Source organism: Pseudochaenichthys georgianus, chromosome 3 (assembly GCF_902827115.2).
Source record: "Pseudochaenichthys georgianus chromosome 3, fPseGeo1.2, whole genome shotgun sequence".
Classification (NCBI taxonomy): domain Eukaryota; kingdom Metazoa; phylum Chordata; class Actinopteri; order Perciformes; family Channichthyidae; genus Pseudochaenichthys; species Pseudochaenichthys georgianus.
Window position 1 is genome coordinate 6,909,026 of NC_047505.1, and position 23,672 is coordinate 6,932,697.

Sequence of the window (23,672 nt, forward strand, 5' to 3'; positions counted from 1 at the left end):
GCAATCTCACAAAAATACGGATCCACTGGAACACAGGAGTGAAGACCTATTATAGAGGCTTCCTAATGACGTCACGGGATTTCGCGTCAGACATCTTGAAGTACCACTCTAGTGGCGGGAGCGTTCAAAAATGGCGAAAATTAAAGGCTACTACGAATCACTAATCCCGGAGGATAAGACCGTTTACAGAGAAAAATGTGCGTCGATTGGTTCGGTGGACCCTTATTTGATTCCCGTTAAGGATTACAGCACCGATATAAATTCATGGCCTTCACTTTCCTACTGTGATATCGTGAACTACCTGTTTTTTTCGCCTATTCCATTGTACACCATGGAGGAAATGAAGGCGTACAAAGGACTCGAGGCACATAACCAGGTCACATCTGGGTGGATCCGCGACGTTTGCGTTGCATATCAAGGAGATGTGGCTGTAATAGCTGGAAAAGTGAGTAAATATTTCGTGAGGTCCTATTCAGCTGGCTTTTTAAATATCCCTAAAGTCCCCCAAAATAAAATGGGTGAGGCTGCTTTTATCCACTACGCAACCAAGAAATATCAGAGGCCAACTCAGTGGACATTTTTAAACACTAGCTTTTATTTTTGTTGTACCTATATCTATATGTTTACTTTATTTTATAGGGATATTAGGGCGGTGGTGGCGAAGTCCATAGGGACTTGGCTTGGCAACTGGAAGGTCACCAGTTCAAGTCCCGGAAAGACCAAGTGCTACCGAGGTGTCCCTGAGCAAGGCACTGTTCCCCACACTGCTTCCCGGGCGCCGTACATAATGGCAGCCCACTGCTCCTAACACTAGGATGGGTCAAATGCAGAGAAACCGTTTCGTTACATGGTACCTGTACTGTGTAATGACAATAAGTTGAATCTATCTATCTATCTATATTGTTACATCAATAAACGTAGTCTTGTGTCTTATTATTTATTTGTATTATCATACCTTTTACCTCCTCGTGTCTCTTAACCTGTTAAAATGTTATATGTTGTTGCTATGCTGCATGTACCTGTAAAGGTCTTAACATCTGATCTGAGGGGCATTTCTTGTGGTTTATTTTTAACTTGTGATGTGTGCCATTTTGTAAAGCACTTTGAGCTACACATGCTTTATGAAAAAGGCTTTATAAATAAAGCTTTATAATATATTTCAATATATTTAAATTACAAAAGTTGTGAACCTATTCTTGGTTGTCAGCTTCTGTTATGGGCTACCTATCATAGGAATATGACAAGAGCTGACCACCCACTGGTTGTGTAAACAATCAGTATTTGAAAGTAAAGTTGGACCAAAATATTGGTGTTTCTAAATAGTCAACAATCCAATAATATTTTTGTATCTTATTTTTCAGGTATTGCATTCTCAGAGTATTGGGCTGCCGCCAACATGTCCGTGGGTACTGATGAAGAAGGATGGTGCAGTCATCTCAGCTAACTGCAACTGCAAGGCAGGTTTGGGATCAACATGTACCCATGTTGCATCTCTCCTTTTCTACATAGAAACATCTATACGGATACGTGATGCCAAGACAGTTACCCAGGAAAAGGCGTATTGGCTTCGACCTGCATCAGTGAAGGATGTAACACCTTCCCCTGTTGCTGCCATTGACTTTACTTCGGCTAAAACCCGAAGGAATCGTTTAAGCCAAGCAATTGACAGCCTTGGTGATGCAGCTAATTTAACAACAACAACAACAACAATACCACTTTTACGTCACTCGAGGGAGATTCCAAAAGCGACAGATGCTGAGCAATAGTCTTTCCTGGCATCACTGAAATCTACTGGAAGGAAGTGTGCAATATTGACAATATAGCTCCACAAAATGCCGATTTTGTCAACATTTCCTAAGCCGCTTTCTAGTTTAAAAAGTGAGAACTGCCTAGAAATGGACCATAAAGCCCTTACAGAACATTGCCAAGGGATCAATGTAGCTATCACCAAGCCGGAGGCGGATGTCATTGAGAAGGCCACAAAAACACAGGCCAAATCCAAACTCTGGTATCGATACAGAGCTGGGCGGATTACAGCATCTCGTATGAAGGCAGCATGTTCAACAAGTGCAACTAAACCATCGCTTAGCTTGATTAAAGCTATTTGTTACCCAGAAGCTACACAATTTAAAACTGCAGCTACTGAATAGGGATGTAATCACGAGAAATCAGCATGTGAAGATTACATTAGAATTATGAATCAAGATGACAGTTTCATTTGCCAGGACTCTGGGCTCGTGTTATCGCCAACATTTCCATATTTAGGTGCTACTCCAGATGGTGTTGTGTCCTGCAAGTGCTGTAATGTAGTTGTTTTGGAAATGAAATGCCCCTATTGTGTTGCTGCACCGTCAGACCATACATGTCTGGAATCACGTGATGGACAGGACAGGCTGAAGAAGACCCATGTCTATTTCTAACAAGTGCAGACCCAGTTATTTATATGTGATGTTGAATATACTGACTTTGTTCTGTGGGTGAATGGAAAGATTCATCTTGAACGCATAACCCCAGATATTGACTTTTGGGAGAAGGTATACCCCAAAGCTCATGAATTCCTACAGAAGGTCATTCTCCTCGAGTTGAGTGGGCAATTCTTCACCAGAATTCCCAGTGCAACTACACCAGTCTCCATTACTGCACCAAAAAGGCCTCTCTGCCTGATACCAGACCCTGCTCTATGTGCCACTCTGACTCAGCCAACCGATACCCAACCACAGGGTTCGTACGGGTGCTTGAAATCCTTGAAAATGTTTGAAATTTGATGTGGTGTTTTCAAGGTTGGGAAAGTGCTTGAATTTTGGGAATGGTGCTTGAAATTGAGATAAAGTGCTTGAAAATGTAAATGCTTTACTTTTACAATAAATTGATGTCTGACTGAATAGTTCGCTTTTTAGATTAAAAGAAAATAATTGCTTCGCTTCTACATAAAACAGCTCCGCTGCACCTTCCCGCGCTATGCGCGCGACCTGCAAGTGTTTGTGTTACGTGTGACCTGGGCATTCTGATGAGAGTGATAGATGACTGTGTGCCAGGCATGGATGTATAATAAGAACGGTGCCAGGAGGTTGCCGTTTCAACGAGCGTTGGCTAGCAGAAGACAAATACAAGCCATGGCTAAGACGAGGATCAAGCCCACGAGTAGCCTCCTGCAAAGTTTGCAAAAATAACGATGCGAGAGTCTGCGCTGACGAGCCACATGAAAGGTACGCCATAGTAGAGCATTTTAGATTAGGCTAACGTTGCATGTTACGTTTGTTTAAGCTAACGTTAGCAAGCTGAATAGCAAACTCGATTGAGGGATAATAATAATTGCAGGGGACAATCATTTCAGAGGAGCGTACCTACAGTATGTTATGTGCGTTACAATCGCCATCGTGTGGTGTTCAGAGGATGAAGCACTCACGGCATTTCGTGTTTATAGTCACGAAATATATTCTATTGATTTGACATAGAGCGATTTTGAAAGCAATGTATTTCTACTGGTAGCCTAAGCCTATGTTTCGTGCCTAAACCAAATGTGACTTGCTCTATTGAAATCAGTCACATTGACCCGAAGACACATTTTCGTTTGTATTACTGGTCTGGGGGAAGCTCGCAAGTGTGTTTGTGTATTTTTGCGTTTGTGTTTATTGCGTTTGTGTACCGGGGAAACACTTACAAGAAACACCGGCTGTTGCTATGCCTGCTGTGACGTTAAATTACTCCGTTCTCTGCTTGTAAGTATGCCGTTACAAGCTTCAAAGTTGTATTTATCATCTGAATTTGCCGAATGAAGTTTAATATTCTGAAAGCCAATACTTTGTTTATTTGAAAACAGATGAAAACAAACTGTCTTTTATATAAAATTGAAGTATTATACAAGTAAAACTACATTTTGCTTTAATCCCATGTAATTGTAGAATGAACATAGTCTTCCTTTGAAGATGTATAAGTCAGGTGCTTTGAGTAGTCAAAATTACCTACAAAACATTTGTAAATATTATTTTCAACTTGTTACCATTGTGAGTCTATTTTTATGCAGCTCTGTGATTTTGTGGCTACAATGTAGGCTAATACGCTACCAGATGTGGAATAAGTACTCAGATATTGTACTTGAGTAAAAGTAGAGGTACTCAGATCTTGTAGTGAAATTACAAGTACTCAGATCTTGTACTTGTGTAAAAGTAGAGGTACTCAGATCTTGTAGAGAAATTATAAGTACTCAGATCTTGTACTTGAGTAAAAGTAGAAGTGCTCAGATCTTGTATTTGAGTAAAAGTAGAAGTACTCTGATCTTGTGCTTGAGTAAAAGTAGAAGTACTCAGATCTTGTACTTGAGTAAAAGTAGAAGTACTGAGATCTTGTACTTGAGTAAAAGTAGAAGTACTCAGATCTTGTACTTGAGTAAAAGTAGAAGTACCAGAGTGTAGGAATACTCTGTTACAGTAAAAGTCCTGCATTCAAAATGTTCCTCAAGTGAAAGTAGAAAAGTATTCTCATCAAAATATAGTGAAAGTAGCGACAGTAAAAGTAGTCATTGTGCAGATTGGTCCATTTCAGAATAATATATATGATATGTTTTATAATGATTGATCATGAAAGTGTTCTCAAAGCTGATGAAGGTGCAGCTAGTCTGAATGACTTTGTAGACTGCAGGGTAGCTTGTGGATTTACTCCAGGTGGAACTAAAGTCTGATTCAACACTTGATTATATTTCACATCATTCATCCAGATCTGTAAAGTCACTAAAGGTATTAAATACATGTAGTGGAGGAAAAGTACACCATGTACCTCTGACTTATGTTCACTGCCAAGGCCAACCTAAAAGTACCTCAACAATAGTAATCAATAATGTATTGAAAAGTTATTTGGCTGATTGTTTTATATTGGCTCAGACAGGTTATATGGGAGGCCCAGTCTACGTACAGATCACTCATTTTGAAATATTAAACTTAGTTTTATTTTCTTTAATTTTTCATCCTCGTGTAGAATGCTATCACGAAACACACATGTGGTTGTTTATAGCATAAAGAACATCTGATTTAATGTGAGGTAGGGAAATAATCATTTTAGTATGTGCATATACATATGTAATTTACAACAGCTGTAAGATGCTTGAAAAGCTGGGAAATGCACCTTGAAAATGCTTGAAAAGTGCTTGAATTTGACTTTGGAAAAGGTGTAAGAACCCTGCAACCACTGGTACCCAAGTGGTGCCTTTGTCGTGGAGAGGAAAAGCTTCCCATGATAGGATGTGATAACACACATTGTGAAACTACCTGGTTTCATTTTGAATGTGTTGGTATAACAGTTGCCCCCAAAGGAAGCTGGTATTGTGACAAATGTCATCAGCATGTCCCCTCTCAAAAGAAACAGAAGTATTAATCAATCTGAATGACAGTGTATATATGTATTTGATTGAACATGTTTCTTTTACATCAAATCTATATAAAGAACATGTAAGTGTAACAATCAAAAAAGGTTGTGCACTAAAATGACACAAAAAGCATCATTATTTAAACTGACACTGAAAGAGCAAAACCTCAGCTCAAATATCCACAACTCTAAACACATGTTCAGCTCTGCACCCAATTTGCAATTCAACTTTCCACTTTTTGAAAAGTAAAAGTATAACAACAGTATATTTGTGTTTCTGCACATATTTTGGAGACTTGAACATCTTTATTTGCAGAATTCTCTCTATCAAACGCCATAAAACAGTGTGCTTGAGCACGATGGTGTGTAGTTGGTTTTACAAAATGTCTTGTGCTATAAATGAAGTGTGTGCCATTTGGTGCAACAGTTTGGTTTTGGTAAGTGTTTATGGTGCAGTGCTTCATTCTGCAGTATATACTGTATGAGGTGTTTTGCACTTTGTGTGTATGGTTTGTGTTTAGTGTTTTGAGAAAATAATTTAAAAAAAAATGTGTTTTAGCATTGAAAAGAACTGTAATATGGACACAATGTTAATCTATCTCTGTTATGTGAGGTGATCTCTGCAGCTTACAGTTAAAGGAGCATGTACTTGTTGTTCACCCTTTTTCAATGGGTAAATTGGAAACCTGTAATAAATATAATACTTTGCCCTTTCAATTGTTTTTTTCAAAATGAATTTACCCAAGCTTAAATATTCTACCAGTACTATTCCAGTGTGCAGTGCAGGTCTGAAACCACATTCAAGCAATTTGGGATGTGTCCAATCTGACAATAGAAAACCTGAGAGAAAAACAGTAATCTTCCATGCTTGAAAACAGCTTAAATAATGTTTCAAACATTCCCCTACACAACCAACCCCCAAATCACTGCTCTGATTATCAAGACATTTAATTGACCAAGTACAACATTGACAATAATGTAATAATAATTACAATACAAACATGTCATATTTTTAAATCTGATATGGTTTGATTGGGATGTAACAGAATGTAAAGGCTCAATCAACGGGTATTACAGTATCACACAAATGATTCAGGTCGCAGCACACTTCAGCTATTTTATCCATGAATGTAATCCCATCTACATCTTTAGAAAGTAAAAAATCTATAGGAATTGGTCCTCCCAAAACGGTATATCGCTGCCCTACACATCCTATGACACGCTCAACATGAATTCGCACGTTAGCAATTTTCCTTGTGTCGATGACATCTTTCATTGATAATTGTTTCTGGCCTTTCATGAATGCAGGCACTTAACCTCAGCACACATGAAACCCACTGAGTCACTTATATTGAAACCTCGGTCTGCCAAAATCAAATCACCAGGCAAAATGTTATCTAAGAAGCCACCATTTTCTGTAATATGCTTATCACTGGACCTGCCACCCCATGCCCTAGAAATGAATGATATAACACCCCGGCGGACAGATTCCTATCAGAAATGTTATGGTGTTGTGATGTTTGTAGTTTGACCAAGTCTGAGCCCGTGCCATTACATTTGATGGCCTGTCAATGAAAACTTCAAAGCAGTCTATAATAACAGCCACTTTAGTACCAAAATGAGTGCGGAAATCCATAGGCATTGTCAGTTGGAGTTCCTCTCGAGATGGCCACTTCAAAAGGAAAACTCATACGTTTGAACATGACGTCGATAATCAAGGTAAACACACGGGATACTGTAGACGTGGATGTGTTGTATTTATAAGCCAACTCTTGCAGGGGTTGGTTTAATCTTAATTTCATTAGTGTCAGGAGAAATTGTTGAAATGTAGACAGTGAACTCTTAGCGTTCACACTGATGTGCAGTTCCACAAGATTGTACACCATCATTAGAATGGCAAAAGTAGGAAGTCCCGTGTAGAACCGCACACGGTCATCATCACCCTTAAATGTACTCTCTGAAATTGTGGACTTTATAAGCTTTTCTTTTAAGTTAACATTTTCTGTTGTTACATTATTAATTTCAAATGACATTTTGTCAATCATTTCACCAGTCAAATCAGTCTGAGTTGCAGTGCCAGTCTCTGGTTCAATCAGTCCTTCTTCTTCCCCAGTGGCTCCCAGGACTGGTGCGGGCTCTTCTGGAGATGGTATATCAGATACCATGCTGTAGAGATCTAGTAGTGCGATGGTTGACCTTTTTCTGGGGCGTTTATACCTGGCAGGGGAAGGTGCTGTAATTTTTTCGTGGCCCAATTTGACAGACGGTGCCCAGTCAGGATGATTTTTGTCAAAAACTGCCACTGGTTTACTTGCAAATAAATCAGATTGTAGGTCAGTTATATCCTGGGTGAACTGTTAATTAATACAAATGTGACCTCTTTTGACAGGCGAAGTCAGACTTTAGATATATTTAAAATGCTGGTGTCAAGACATTGGAACATGACAAATAATTGAGGAAACCAAGCCTCTGAAAAGATGCCAGGGACTGTACGAGTAGCATGAAGCTGCAGCGTCGGAGACAGCAGTTACAGGACCACACTTGTAGAACCGCACACACAGGTCCCGCGTCACGGCGGCACGTGACGGAGCACGTTCACATGCATGTGAACGTCAACGCAGAGAATGTGAGTAATGTGAAGTGCTTTTACAGTTTTATTTGTTTAACATTAATAACAATTCCGGTGTCTTGAAATGAAGTGTGATTAGCTAACATTAACTATGATAGTGTTAAGGCAATACAAACAAACATCTGTTTGCTTATGATAGCTTCTAACCGTATTAAAGTCTCTAAAAACAACTATTCGTTAGCTATAGCTTTCGGCAAAAGCATTACCAAAAGCATTAGCTTCGTTAGCATATTTGATAATTTTTTTTAATGAAACTAGCGTGATTTTGGCAAGCCCAACTAGGTGTCATAGTTGAGTAATTGAATCACTAATTACAGTAAGAGTGTGAGTAATGTGAATCATGTTTTTTTTTTTAAAGTTAACAACTATTCTGTTGTATTGAACAGCCATACAAGCAACAAGTGCTAAATGTAATCTGTTAGCCTATGATGACTCGCTGCAAAACCAACTGTTAACCATTTTGTTTATTTGTTTAATGAAACTGTATGTTATGGTTATGTTATTTGACAGAGGCTTGTATCCAAAGTGACTCACAAAAAACATAAAATAACCATAATTAACATTAGAATTTCAATACAAATAGTTACATAGTCAAGTTACATTACTTATTACATTTTTAACAGGGTAATTACTCATCTGTAACCTACTACATTTAAAAAAAGTAAACTTCCCAACCCTAATGATTCATTATAGTCAGCTAATTAATTAAACTTCAACGGATGACAAAAGCATATCAATATGTCCACTACATTAAATCAGCAGTAGCCTAAGTTCTGTCTTCAGTGTAAATGCTTCTTTAATAGTCATTGTATTACAATTTGAATTCATTGTAAATAATCTTTACTGTGCTGACTGCCTGTTTACCGTTTATCAGACAGTGTCATCATTTTGACATGTTTTGTAATATTGCAAGAGGTGTTTTAGTCAGTTATTGTTGAGATTATTAATGCATATCAATTGTGCACCAATGCCTTAGCCTTTCCCTATGCAATACTTTAGATGACGTCTTGTTCTTATTGTTTCAAAGGCATGGCCAAAGGTTTGACTTCTGGACTCTGGAGGCCAGAAGCTTGCTGTCGAGTGCCACGACAGGTTATCTCCCTCGAGAGGGAACAGCAGACCCCGCCTCACCCCCAGTGAAGAAACAGCAGACCCCGCAATAAAATAAATAAAATGTATTCTGAACTGAAATGCTAATACTAATAATAATGAAACGAGAATTATGATACTGTAGAAGGAACAGTGTTTAACAGTGTTGTTTTCTTTTGAATAATAATGAAACGAGAATTATGATACTGTAGAAGGAACAGTGTTTAACAGTGTTGTTTTCTTTTGAATAATAAGGAAACGAGAATTATAAACATACCCAAAACTAAATTAACAGTGTTAAAGGAATGGTCCACTCATTAGATAATTAATCAAAACTTCAGTATTTAGTGAAACATTATGTTTAAACCATACCCTGAAGAAATCAGCGATATTCCCCGGTAAATAATGATTTTATAGCTCTTTTTTATCAAAACCTTTATATTCCGTCTGGCCGCCGCCATTTTTGCCATTTTCGCCATTTTCAGTAGTCACGTGATGGTCGTGACGTCATCCATGCGTTCACTTTGTCAACACACGGAAACATGGCTGAATATTTGAGTTCGGACTCGTCAGCAGAGGAAGAAGTTTTGATGTTTTATCAGTATGACAATACGACACCCTCTGTCCGTAGACCCTCACATCGTACAAGGAAAAACTTCAGAAGAAAACCCCCAGTTTAAAGGGAACATGGGAGAAACCTCAGGGAGAGCAACAGAGGAGGGATCCCTCTCCCAGGACGGACAGACGTGCAATAGATGCCGTGTGTAAATTGAAGAGATAATACATTTGCAACATAGGTAGTCCAGATGTTTGGAAATGCATGTGTGTATAATAGGAAGATGATATAAGATACTATATGTATGCATGTAGTACCACCCTTGCTAGCGATTCCCTCTCTAGTTTAGCATACTCAGCTTCGTTGTCCCTGGCCATAGAATCACGATTTTATGGGGCCGGAAAAAACTGGGGGAAAATACGTCCTGGCCTGGACGCTAAAGGACGTTAAAAAGGGGACTAGCCACTGCAATGGAAATGCGCTATAACATACCTTATTCTTACTCCGAGCACTACTTCTGCTCCTCCGTCGCTTCACACTTGCAGAGGGCGATTTCTCAACTGGCCGAACTGGTGTCCTGGTCGGTGATGATACCAGAAAGACCGATGGTACTGCATCTTCATTAAGTAATGGTTGTTCCATAAATCCCATGTTATGTTTTATCATACTCTCAGAGTAGTCGTCCGGAAATTTGAAATGTTCGCTGCATACATGAGCCTGTGAATCTTTCGGTTCGGGCCGGCCACATGTCGCTAGCCACTGCCTCTGAATGTACTTCTTACGCTTACCTTTTGGCAACAGATGGAACTAAGCATTCCGTGGATTGTTCCTATCAGAATTGTGGCAATATTTCGCGATACAGTGAGGCATATTTGAAGAGAGAAACTACAGTAAATAACATGGAGATCAACGTGTCCTCGAAAACCAAACGCATGGTTTACGTCACGTCCGGAAAATGGCGGCGCCCACAGTGTTGATGTTATTTCGGTATATAATCAGTTTAAAATCACTGATAATGTTATCGGATTAAAAAAAAAAAAAAAAGACTGGCAGAGACTGGTCTGTTTTATCGGATGATAATTATTTAAAAATGAGTGTCATGAGCATACCATTCCTTTAAAAGACATAAAAGACTATATTTTTGAAATTCTCAACTAAATTAATAGAATATATATATATATAAACATTCATGTGAACGTGCGTTGACCGTCACATGCTCCGTCACGTGCCGCCGTCACGTGACGCGGGACCTGTGTGTGCGGTCGTGACGCGGGACCTGTGTGTGCGGTTCTGTAACTGCGGTTCTGTAACTGCTGTCTCCGACGCTGCAGCTTCATACTATTGGACTGTACAGCCTTCACTGTTTACATATAATCAAATGGCCAGTAGGGGGAGGAATTAGTTAAAGTTAAACGAAGCACTGCAGGGGATTGACAGACTGGTGTGAAGATGACCTGAGCCAAGGGATGACTTTACTTTGTAGATACTCCACAATCTGATATGTCGATCGATGACACAGACTCCGTGGGTTGTATGTTGATTTTGAATGTTTGTATGTAAAACCTGACACTTACCTGACGTGAAATGATCCCCACAAACGCGAGTATAGTTGTGGTTGGATGGTTTGAGATCCTCCCGTCCGATCCTATTGAGCCATTTTTCCCGTCTACGCTTTGAAAGTTCATGTGTTGCTTCACCCTGGTGTGTTATAACCGCCGGCAGCCTGTAAAACGTTGGCCCCCTGTTTCGATCACCTCTGTTGCGACAGCCAACAGAAGTTAACCATTATATGTCCGGTAAAAAACAGTTATGACGTATTACGGTGTCTGTTTTGGTACTCACGTTACCCGTGACGTCATATGCAAAGCCTCTATATGCCAGGGAAGCCGCGCAGGACATGAAGAAAAGAGGACACACGGTGGACGTGCCCGGCGAGGATACGGAAACGGCGTGGCTGCAAGGACCCGCGGAGTGGAAACGAGTGGCGGGCAGAGGGATCGGCCCCGACTCCGGCACAGCTGACCGCGCAAGAGAAAAGCTGCAAAGTTATCAGTGGAAGTCCTAAAAAGTTTTACTGGAAGAAGGGCGGAAAATCACGGATCAAAGAGGGCAAATTCAGGTGAGCTGCGGGTGGAAAACATAACGGATGTCTCAAGCGAGACTTTTTCTGATTCACCGAACTAAAAGACCTGAGATAACATTAAGAGTCCTGAATGGGAATGTGTAGGATTACATAGTTATACATTATACACACTGTAAAAAAATTACAGTTTTTTTACAGTTTTCTCCAGAAAAATTACAGTTTTTTTATTGTATTTTATAATTACAGGTAATCATATTCAATTTACAAGAATAAACGGTTTATTGAAATGTGTCATGTATTTTAACAAAAAAAAACTGTAAAAATTGAATACATTATTTAGCAGTTTTTAAATGCGAATTTAACAAAACTAACCGTAAAAATAAATGATTTTCTGTTGGCAAAATTATTTTGTTATGGCTATATATCACTGTCAAATACATAACAAATACTGTTAATACTCATTTAAAAAATGTATAATTGCAAGAAAAGATATGAGTAAAGAAAGAAATATTTTGTAATTTTACCAATACTTGACATTGATAAACTGAAAAAACACAGGTATTGACTATCCTATTATAGTAACAAAAAAAACTACATTTTAACACATTTTGACTTTCACTTTATTGCTACATTTGTATTAATTTGAAGATTTAATTGTTAAATATGTGATTTTCATGTTATAAAAACTGTGTATAACCATAGAGTTAAAAAAAACAAACGTATTAACATGTTGGGTGCAAATTCCTACTAGAGCACAATTCAGATATAAAACGATGCTATAACCCACCACCAGTAACAGACTGTGGGTTATAGGAGACATTTGTCTATAGGCCTACCATGATACATCTATAAACTAGCTCATAGCAGTCAGCATTCACTGCAGGCAAACCTAATGTGGCCATTCACTTATGATTTCTAAGTAGAAGAAGAAGAAGAAGAAGAAGAAGAAGATATAATGTATTCATCCCTCAGAGGGAAATGTCTTCCTCCACTCTGTTGTGTTTAAACTAGGGCTGTCAAACGATTACAATTTTTCATCAGATTAATCACAGCTTAAAAATGAATTAATCATGATTAATCACCATTCGAACTATGTCCAAAATATGTCATTTATTTATGTATATTGTTGGGAATGGAAAGATAAATGAAAGAAGGCGGATATATCCATTTAACATACAGTATCTATGTTTATTATAACATTTTTCTGCGTGTCAAAATGAAAGACAACCCACACACCTATCAATCCTCAAACCGTGGGGTCTTAATTCATTATGTTGATTTCTATCAACGGGGGAGTAAAGTCGACAGGGGGGGCGGCGGCGGCTAGTGGAGTACTTCGTGACCACAGAGTGTGAACGTTGTGATCAGCTGTTTTAGCGCAGTTCTCCAATGAAGGGGGGAGTCTCCCTCCGCAGCCGGTTGGCGTAGTTTTGGCACAAGTCCGTTGTCCAGACCGACGTTAACAGCAGCCCTGTCTGTGCACACGGAGACCGACTCTGTCGTCCGGTGATCTAACCGCCTTCTGGAAAAGCTTCACAAGTACGTCGGTACGCAAATGCGCTTTGTGACACAAGTTACGGTACGCATTTCAGATTAGGCACATACCCTGCGTACCAGTTATGTGCACCCCTGTACTACAGCAAAAGTATTCTCCGTCGGGACTTCCTGCAACAACACCACGCCGTTATCAAAGATGTTCTATTGAGAAGACGATCACTACGTGACAAAAGTTTTCAAAACCGTGGCTACTGAAATCAATCTTACTAACTGCTGTCTGTGCAATTTACTCCGCGTGAGTTGGCAGACTTTATTTTGCTTACTTTAACATCATTTTTCATGGTGGGGCTAAGCCATTTCTTGGTATGGGTGTAGCCTACCCCAGCCATACCCTGGCGCTGCCACTAGTGGCACGTATGGGGCGGGCCATTCTGCACATGCGTTAAATATTTTAACGCAATTAATTCAAAAAATTAATTACCGCCATTAACGCGATAATGTTGACAGCACTAGTTTAAACACATTACACACGCAGGGAGGATACTGCCCCAGTGAGATGATAGTGAACTGTTCATGAACTTGTCATGAAAAGTTCATGAAATATCAGTGAACCATATTCATGAACAGCTCATAAACAGCTCATAACAAAGTTGATGAACTGTTCATGAAAGTGTCATGAACATTAAATGGCACTAGGGCAGTTCATGAACTACTCATGAAACTCCTGTGCTGGAATGGTTCATGAACAATTCATGAAATGGAGTTTTCAGTGAGTGTGTAGGGATATTCAGTTTTCAACCAAGAACATTTCAAGAATTGTTCATGAACATATCAAGAACTGTTCATACCCAGTCACTGAATATAATTCAATGGCTGGCTATGAACTGTTCATGAACTGTTCATGTACATTAACTGTTCATGAACCATTGACTGTGGGTCAATTGGCAACCATAGAAAACAACAATTATGTCAATCACAATGGAACTTTACTCAAATTAACAAACAAACAAACATACATACAGGTGGAGCACTATAATTATTCCTATCACTATTTGAAGCAGTTCTTGACACTCAGCTGCACAAAATATGTTGTTACGGGTCCCAAAAGCTTGGGTACCACAGCAACAATAAATGATTTCTGTAGAAAACAGAAAAGTGCAGCAGCAATAATTATACACAGGATCCGGTTGATCGTCTGGAATGCTTCTTATTCAAAATTCAAAGTACACAGTTACATTCAAATAGCTGAACTTTACAAACATCACATTTCTCCATTTAAGTTATCTGTCTGTCACAGTCAATTACTGTATCTCAAGGAGAAATTCAACATAGTCAATATAAATTATTACATTACATTGCATTTAGCTGACGCTTTTATCCAAAGCGACTTACAATAAGTGCGTTCGACCAACAAAATACAAACTTGAAGAAAACAGAATCATATAAGTCAGGTTTCATAGAGAAAAAACATTTCAAGTGCTACTCAACTGGCTTTAGGTAAGCCAGTCCATAAGTGCTTTGTTAATAGTTCTATTGCTCGAAGTGGAGTCGAAAGAGATGAGTTTTCAGTCTGCGCCGGAAGGTGTGTAAGCTGCTATCTGCTGTCCTGATGTCAATGGGGAGCTCATTCCACCATTTTGGAGCCAGGATAGCAAACCCACGTGTTTTTGCTGATGGGAACTTGGGTCCCCTTCGCAGCGAGGGTGCAGCGAGCGTGCAGCGAGCTGTTTGGTTGATGCAGAGCGGAGTGCACGTGCTGGGGTGTACGATTAACCATGTCCTGGATGTAGGAAGGGCCAGATCCATTCGCAGCATGGTACGCAAGTACCATTGTCTTGAAATGGATTCTAGCAGTTACCGGAAGCCAGTGGAGGGAGCGGAGGAGCGGCGTGGTGTGGGAGAATTTAGGAAGGTTGAAGACCAGACGAGCCGCTGCATTCTGGATGAGCTGCAGGTCGGATGGCACATGCAGGTAGACCAGCCAGGAGGGAGTTGCAGTAGTTTAGGCGTGAGATGATGAGAGCCTGGACCAGAACCTGCGTCGCTTTCTGGGTCAGCTGGGGACGCATCCTCCTGATGTTGTAAAGCGTGTATCTGCAGCAGCGGGTTGTAGCAGCTATGTTTGCAGTGAAGGACAGGTTGTTATCTATAAACACATAACGCTATCAAATAATACTTTCTATCAATATATCTATCTTTACCAAATATAACATATTATGGAGATCACAAAAATACACTGTCAATGTTAATAAACAAAAAACAAGGCAATGTGCCTGCAAGACTGCACTCAGGTAAACAAAACATATTACCCGTGCGCAGCAGCTAACCTGCCTGCGAGCCTTCGCTCAGGTCACATTTACCCAGGTGCGGCTGAAGCCCGCGAAAACGGCATCTATTGTTGCCGACAGTTTAGTATTTTTAAAATACCGTTACTATGTCAAACATGCTCACAACCTTCTGACACACTCTCCTAAACATCTCCAACATCATATCTAATTCACACAAGTTAACATCGATCATTTTCATTATGTACTGACCTGTAGAAAACAGAAAAGTGGAGCAGCAATAATTATACACAGGATCCGGTTGATCGTCTGGATTGCTTCTGAGGAGGGGGCGGAAGTGTCCCCCCTAAGATAACCCAGATGTCACCGCTCACCTGCCAAAGGTTCCACCTTGGCGCTACTTACTCGTACTGCTTCTCAAACAGTACAGATAAACCATAAAATGATATGAATGTCACCAAAATAAATACAGATAATGTTCAGTTTCAAATTCACTATTGTTTTGTTTTAAGATTAAAAGTTTTAAAAAAGAAAGAAATGTTCAAATAGTAGATGAATATTCAAGAGGTCTTTAAAAACATCACACTGATCATCAAAAGTTCATAAAATGCTCATGAATATTCCAAAATATTCTGAACTTGCCACAATCATCCAAAATTCATGAAATGCTCATAGTCATGAAAAGTTCATGAAATACTCATGCACACTTTTTGGGGTTTTAATTATTATGTTGTGATTGGCTGGATCATGAACAGTTCATAAATTGCTCATAAAAGTCTGTCATGAGCAAAACAGGAACTTTATATGAATGAACAATGTTCATAAAAATGTCATGAACTGCTCTTTAAAATGGTTCATGAGCATTTTAAGAATGTTGGTTCATGAACATGACAAGTGAACATATAATGAGTTGTTCATGAATGTTTCATGAGTGCTCATGAACAGCTCATAAAGTCATGAACTCCATCTCGCAGGGGAGAGGACACACACTGGTCGTTCCTCCCCACCAGAGGCGAATTTAGGATTGTAGGAGATCCGGGGCTTAGCCCAGGAGTCGTTGGGTTGGGGGGGGGGGGGGGTGCAGGGGTACAGTGCTATTTTTTATAAGTGGGGGGTGGACCGAACATCCTTTAGGGGGGTCATCGCCTCCTCTCGGGGGGTCCGGGGCAGGGTGGGAATTTCACGACGGCCACGACGGCCATGGCCCTTTGGCCGTGATGCCCTGTGAAAAAAAATGCAATTCACGGCCAAAGTGGCCTTTGTGCCCCTGCCAAAAATGCCAGTGTAAATAACGCCAGTGAAGTTAGACTAGTGCGCGCAGTAGTATATTCCCGTGCCTGTGGATCAGAGCGATTGCTCTGCTGTGATTGTTCCGTCAGACATGCCGTGTAAACAACGTGAGTGAAGTCATGTTAGTGCGCGCAGTCCCGCTGTTATTGTTCCGTCAGACATGCCTGTAGGTGCCCGACAGCCTCCTCCTCAGCCGCGGGAGCAAGAGAAGCACAGGTAAGCAAGCGGACCAAGCTGTTTTGATATGATGTGGTAGTATTTGAAAGGACTTAACATTTACATGTTTATAGAAAGTACTATTGATAGGTACCATTGTATTAGCCTATTTAAAGTCGACTCGTTAGTACATTTTGTCATGAAAACTAGCGATAGCTAGCTAGCTAGTTTGGATAGCGCTAACGTCTTCCCTTCAAGGGGTCTACATCTAGTGTTGCTTCTACAAGCTAGCAGATAGCTGTCACCTTTGAATCTAGTACTTTTCTTGCTAAGCGGTTTTGATATAATACATGACTGACTTATGTGGTTTATGGCTGAACTTAACGTATACGTTTAAGAAACACTATTGCTATTCATTCAGCCATTTGTAAAACGACTGGCGTTGACGTTAGTGCTACACTTTTCCGTCATGTTGATTGACTAGCGATAGCTGGTGAGCTATCATCACTAGTTAGGAGGATACGTCTCTCTTTGAAGGAATTGTAAGGGTTACTTTTGGAATCCTTCTCATATGATTTTCTGGGCTTTTTGAACTAAAATGCTGACATTTCTGTGAGATGATGCATAATGTTTCAGTTTATCCTATAGTTAAGTTGTGGGTTTTTGCTGGCATCATGTGGGTGATTCAAACTCTGAAATAGCAGCTTGATTCACACTTGATCAAATGTAAAACAGCGCTGATGTAATCCAAGTATTTAGAATACGGTAATTAGATGAGTAATGTAACGGAATATGTTACAAATGACATTTTAGAGCATGTATTCTATATTCTGTAACTGAATACATTTTAAAAGTATACTTCCCAACAATGAATGCAACTAATAGGTCGCCAATACTATAATAATCGTCTTGCATTTCACCCTTTTCAGAGATGCCTGGATTTGACAGAATCCGTAAAAAAAAAGATAAACCTCTGCGTGATGCATGCATGCGTCTTTATGGATTTTTACATCGGTGAGTTTTGCAGTTTCATTCCCAATATGTATGTGTATGTGTGAGAAAATCGGAACTAATGAAATGTAAAGGTTCCAATTATGTCCTAGTAGAAGTTGTGAACAGGCTATATATTCTATATTATAATAGTCCTGATCTCAAGCTGAAGCTGTGTTTGTTTAACTTGCACATTCGGTTTTCACAGCACCCAGGTCAGTCAGGCTCAAGATGATGGTGCACAGGGAAAAGATGGAGAGCAGAACAGAGATACGCAGGAACAGGGAAGCAGAGAGCAGACACAGGAACCAGAAAGCATGGAGTTGACACAGGAACAGGGAGATACACTAACAACGGCCAGGACAGGAACCCAGATAGAAACTGAGGCTAATGCAAAACATAGGACATCAGCTACCCACACTGTGGACTCTTGGGGCTTTGATTGGCTCCACTATGAGGCTAACAACAAAGTAGTAACAAAGGTCTGGTGTTACACATGCAGAGAATACTACAGCAAACACCAGGGGTCTATCCCACTGCATGCAGGGCAAGAAAGACTTTGTAACACTGAACCGTACATCTCAGGAACTACAAATATAAAAAAAGATACAGCTAACACACATGGAAAGTCCAAGTCACATATCACAGCCTTTCAGGCACTCACTACTCCATCACCTGAAGTGTCTGACAGAGTTCAATGTCTGCAAAGGCTTAATGATAGAACAAAAGAGAAGATGTGTAAATTATTTGACATTGCATACACTGTGGCCCACTCTGAGCAGCCTTTCAGGCTGTTCAGAACTTTAGTGGGACAGGAAAAGAAGCATGGTGTGGAGCTTGGAGCTACATATCAAAATTCAAAAGCCTGTCGACTTTTCATAGAGCACATCGCTGGGACAATGAAAGACCAGCTTCATGACCTTGTTAAACATAAGCCATTCTACTGCTCTTTGCTTTTTGACGGGAGCACAGACAAAACGACGACGGAGAAAGAGGTGATAAGCATTAAGGTCATTGAAAATGGCACACCAAGAATTCGGCTGCTTGGGTAAGTACTGGTAGCTCCCTCACATACTTATTTATACAGTCATTTACTTGGCTTTTGTTTATTAATGCACCTGGCTTTTGAATAACTGGTTTTTAGTGTGTTGTTGATTCAGTTCAAATGATTTTCCATTTCAGCCAGAGCCAACATACTGTATGCCTCAATGTTAATAACTTAAGGTGAATAAATGTTTTGTTTTGGTATGTTTTTTTTTCTTTTCAGAATTGTAGAGCCAGACACCTGTGATGCTCAGGGGATTTTGAAGGCTGTTGCACAGAAGTGTGAGGAGAACCAGCTGAAGGATGCTTTTAAGGAAACATACTTTACCCAGGTGTGTTCAAATAAGCATACATTAGGGGATTTTCTGTGTGTTTGTGCAGCAATGTTTTGTTACATTCTATAACTTAAGAAGAAATGCATGTCTTATTTGTGTCCATTACAATGCTGTAGGTAAAAAAACACAATTAATATGAAGAATTCCATAGCTTATCTCTCTCTCTCTCTCTCTCTCTCTCTCTCTCTCTCTCTCTCTCTCTCTCTCTCTCTCTCTCTCTCTCTCTCTCTCTCTCTCTCTCTCTCTCTCTCTCTCTCTCTCTCTCTCTCTCTCTGACGACCCCCAGGCAGATGAGCTGTCCCTTTCCTCTGTCAGGAGTAGGGTTGTGGCCTCCCAGACTGCTCTGCTCAGACAGAGGGAAAAACCTGGCCCTTACTTGCGTCCTGTCCTCAATGCCTTCACCAGCACAAGCAGCGCTGGTGTTTTTGAGTTTAAGGGAGTGGCTATCAGCCACCATTCCACGTCTGATGAGGCCTTCCGCCACCAAAGGGGGGAAATAGTCAACAGAATCACTGACTGCATCTCTCAACGGTTTGCGACTTTCTCCACAGACCCTGTGCTCCTGGCTGCTGAGATCTTCGATCCACACAATATGCCAGCGAACATCAGTGCAATCGACCCTTACGGAGACGAGGAAGTTCAGAGACTGTGTGAGCATTTTGAGCCACTGCTTTTGAGTAATGGCTGCAATGTGGCCGAAGTGGAGAGAGAGTGGCTGAGAGCCAAACATGACATTCATCAGCATCACAGGAGGGAGGCCTTTCTTGTGCTATGGCACAGGATGCTCACAGAAAAAGAAGCCATCTATCCAAACCTCCTTCATCTCATCAGGATTGTACTGGTCTTCCCTGTCTCCACAGCCCAAGTTGAACGCCAATTCTCAACTATCAAGAGGATCCAAGGAGACTGGCGCTTGAGATTGAAAACGAATTAAAACTCCCTGTCTCTCTCCCTCACACTCTCTCCGTCTCTCTCATACAGTCTCCATCACTCTCTCACTAGTATAGTCTTACCTTGATTCTGGCACATTGCTTATCGTTTTATAGATCTATTCTCATCCACCATCTTTGTTTGTGACGTAAAGAGTGTAAGAGTCACGTTTCTGAATCGGACACTCTGAGTGGATGCAGTCACAGCCATCGGAGTCCGATTCAGAGGGTTGCCTGTCAGTTCTGTTGTTATGTGTACTGAAACAAGAGCCGGTATAATTCCACGCGCGAAAACAAAATAAAAATTGGAATACATTATTTTAGTGTCTTAAAGTAGACTGAGGTATGAAGGGTTAACGTTACATCTTAGGATAATTTTTAGTCATGTTCTGTATACATACTAACATATAAGGGTATACCTAGTGTGGTTACTCCATGTTTACTAGCTATAACCAGGTACGGGTGCTTGAAATCCTTGAAAATGCTTGAAATTTGACGTGGGAAAGTGCTTGAATTTTGGGAATGGTGCTTGAAATTGAGATAAAGTGCTTGAAAATGTAAATGCTTTACTTTTACAAGAAATTGCTGTCTTACTGAATAGTTCGCTTTTTAGATTAAAAGAAAAGCATTGCTTCGCTTCTACATAAAACAGCTCCGCTGCGGCCTTCCCGTGCTATGATTCGTGCCTAAACCAAATGTGACTTGATCTATCGAAATCAGTCACATTGACCTGAAGACACATTTTCGTTTGTATTACTGGTCTGGGGGAAGATCGCGAGTGTGTTTGTGTATTTTTGCGTTTGTGTACCGGGGAAACACTTACAAGAAACACCGGCGGCTGTTATGCTTGCTGTGATGTTACATTAGTCCGTTCTCCGCTTGTAATTATGCCGTTACAAGCTTGAAAGTTGTATTTATCATCTGAATTTGCCGAAACAAGTTTAATATTCTGAAAGCCAATACTTAGATTAAAATTGAAGTATTATACAAGTAAAACTACATCCCATGTAATTGTAGAATGAACACAGTCTTCCTTTGAAGATGTATAAGTCAGGAGTCTTGAGTAGTCAACACTACCTACAAATCATTGTACACATTTGTAAATATTATTTTCCACTTGTTACCATTGTGAGTCTATTTTTATGCAGCTCTGCATGATTTTTGTGGCTACAATTCAGACTAATACACTACCAGAGGTGGAATAAGTACTCAGATATTGTACTTGAGTAAAAGTAGAAGTACTCAGATCTTGTACTTGAGTAAAAGTAGAAGTACTCAGATTGTGTACTTTAGTAAAAGTAGAAGTACCAGAGTGTAGGAATAGGAATACTCTGTCACAGTAAAAGTCCTGCATTCAAAATGTTCCTCAAGTGAAAGTAGAAAAGTATTCTCATCAAAATATAGTGAAAGTAGCGACAGTAAAAGTAGTCGTTGTGCAGATTGGTCCATTTCAGAATAATATATATGATATGTTTTATAATGATTGATCATGAAAGTGTTCTCAAAGCTGGTGAAGGTGCAGCTAGTCTGAAGTACTTTGTAGACTGCAGGGTAGCTGGTGGATTTACTCCAGGTGGAACTAAAGTCTGATTTAACACTTGATTATATTTCACATCATTCATCCACATCTGTGAAGTAACTGAAGGTATTACATACATGTAGAGGAGTCAAAGTACACCATTTACCTCTGACTTATGTTTACTGCCAACCTAAAAGTACTTCAAAAATAGTAATCAATAATGTATTGAAAATGCTGATTGTTTTATATTGGCTCAGACAGGTTATATGGGAGGCCCAGTCTACGTACAGATCACTAATTTTGAAATATTAAACTTAGTTTTCTTTTCTTTAATTTTTCATCCTCATGTAGAATGCTATCACAAAACACACATTTGGTTGTTTATAGCATAAAGAACATCTGATTTAATGTGAGGTAGGGAAATAATCATTTGAGTATGTGTATATAAATATGTAATTTACAACTGCTTGAAAAGCTGAAAAATGCACCTTGAAAATGCTTGAAAAGTGCTTGAATTTGACTTTGGAAAAGGTGTAAGAACCCTGTATAACATTAACGTTACATCACTCTTTTTCACTTCTTACTCAGTGCAGATATCACCATTAGATTAACAAACCTGAAACATCATCAATTTCTTGACTGCTGGTGATGACATTGTTGTCAGCTGCTGATACTGCTGCTGATGCTGCTGCTGCTGATGCTGCAGCTTGTGGCGCCTGCTTTAATGACAATAACTTTCTAATATCCATAACTGTATAGGCTATTAGCTTAAAACTCGTCAGGCACTAGGAAGGATCACTTCTTCTTCAGGGCAGGCTACGCAGTACGCAGGCTAATGTCCCACAGTGGCTGCCTCTCTGGTGGACTCCGGTACTGCACATTACTCACGAGACGTTTTAAAAAAAAAAAAAAAACACCTGCTAAATGTATGAGCACCACATGCAGATCTTTGTTTAATGCACTGTGTAGATTCTGGACATGATAAAGAGACAATTAATTTCAAATAGCATCTCATTGGGCGGTGGTGGCGAAGTCGATAGGGACTTGGCTTGGCAACTGGAAGGTCACCAGTTCAAGTCCCGGCAAGACCAAGTGCTACCGAGGTGTCCCTGAGCAAGGCACCGTTCCCTACACTGCTCCCCGGGCGCTGTTCAAAATGGCTGCCCACTGCTCCTAACACTAGGATGGGTCAAATGCAGAGAAACAATTTCCCCACGGGGATTAATAAAGTATATCAATCAATCAATCAATCATTACACTCATATTTTGTTTGATGGCTTATGATCATAAAATATAACCATTACTGTGAATTACATTTAATTCATTCCATTTTGGAAAATATGCTTATTAATTTCCCGTCAGAATAGCAGCTGAGAACTTCAATATCGCTGCCTGGCACACTTGGCTGAGGTAACAGCCAGCAGCTGGTTAGCTTAGCACAAAGATGTAGAACAGCCAGTCTGGGACTGAGGTCAATGCTCTTACGTTATCAGCCTCACACATGCATATGTTTACAAAAATGGGTTTAAGGCACGTCCAGTTCGTAGAAAACCCTGCTGCACATCAAAACAAGCGCACCCAACAGCTGACACCAGCCATATTTTTCAGTTTTGGCAAGCCATCAGCCAGCTTTGAGATCTGCTACAGTTGGTCGACTTGGTGAAGCGATTCTCTGTATGTAAAACACTCATAGTATATTATATTGAAAATAGAATGAAAAAAGTAATTGTATAGTATGTTAAAAAATATGATAAGATGTATATGGTGTAGTTTGTCAAAACTCAAATGAGAGAACTAATTGTATATTATGCCAAAAAATGTAAAGGTCATACTATAATATCGTATGTGTAAACAAATCAATAGTATAGCATGTCGACAATATCATGGAAGAAGTTATATCTTGTTGTAAAGA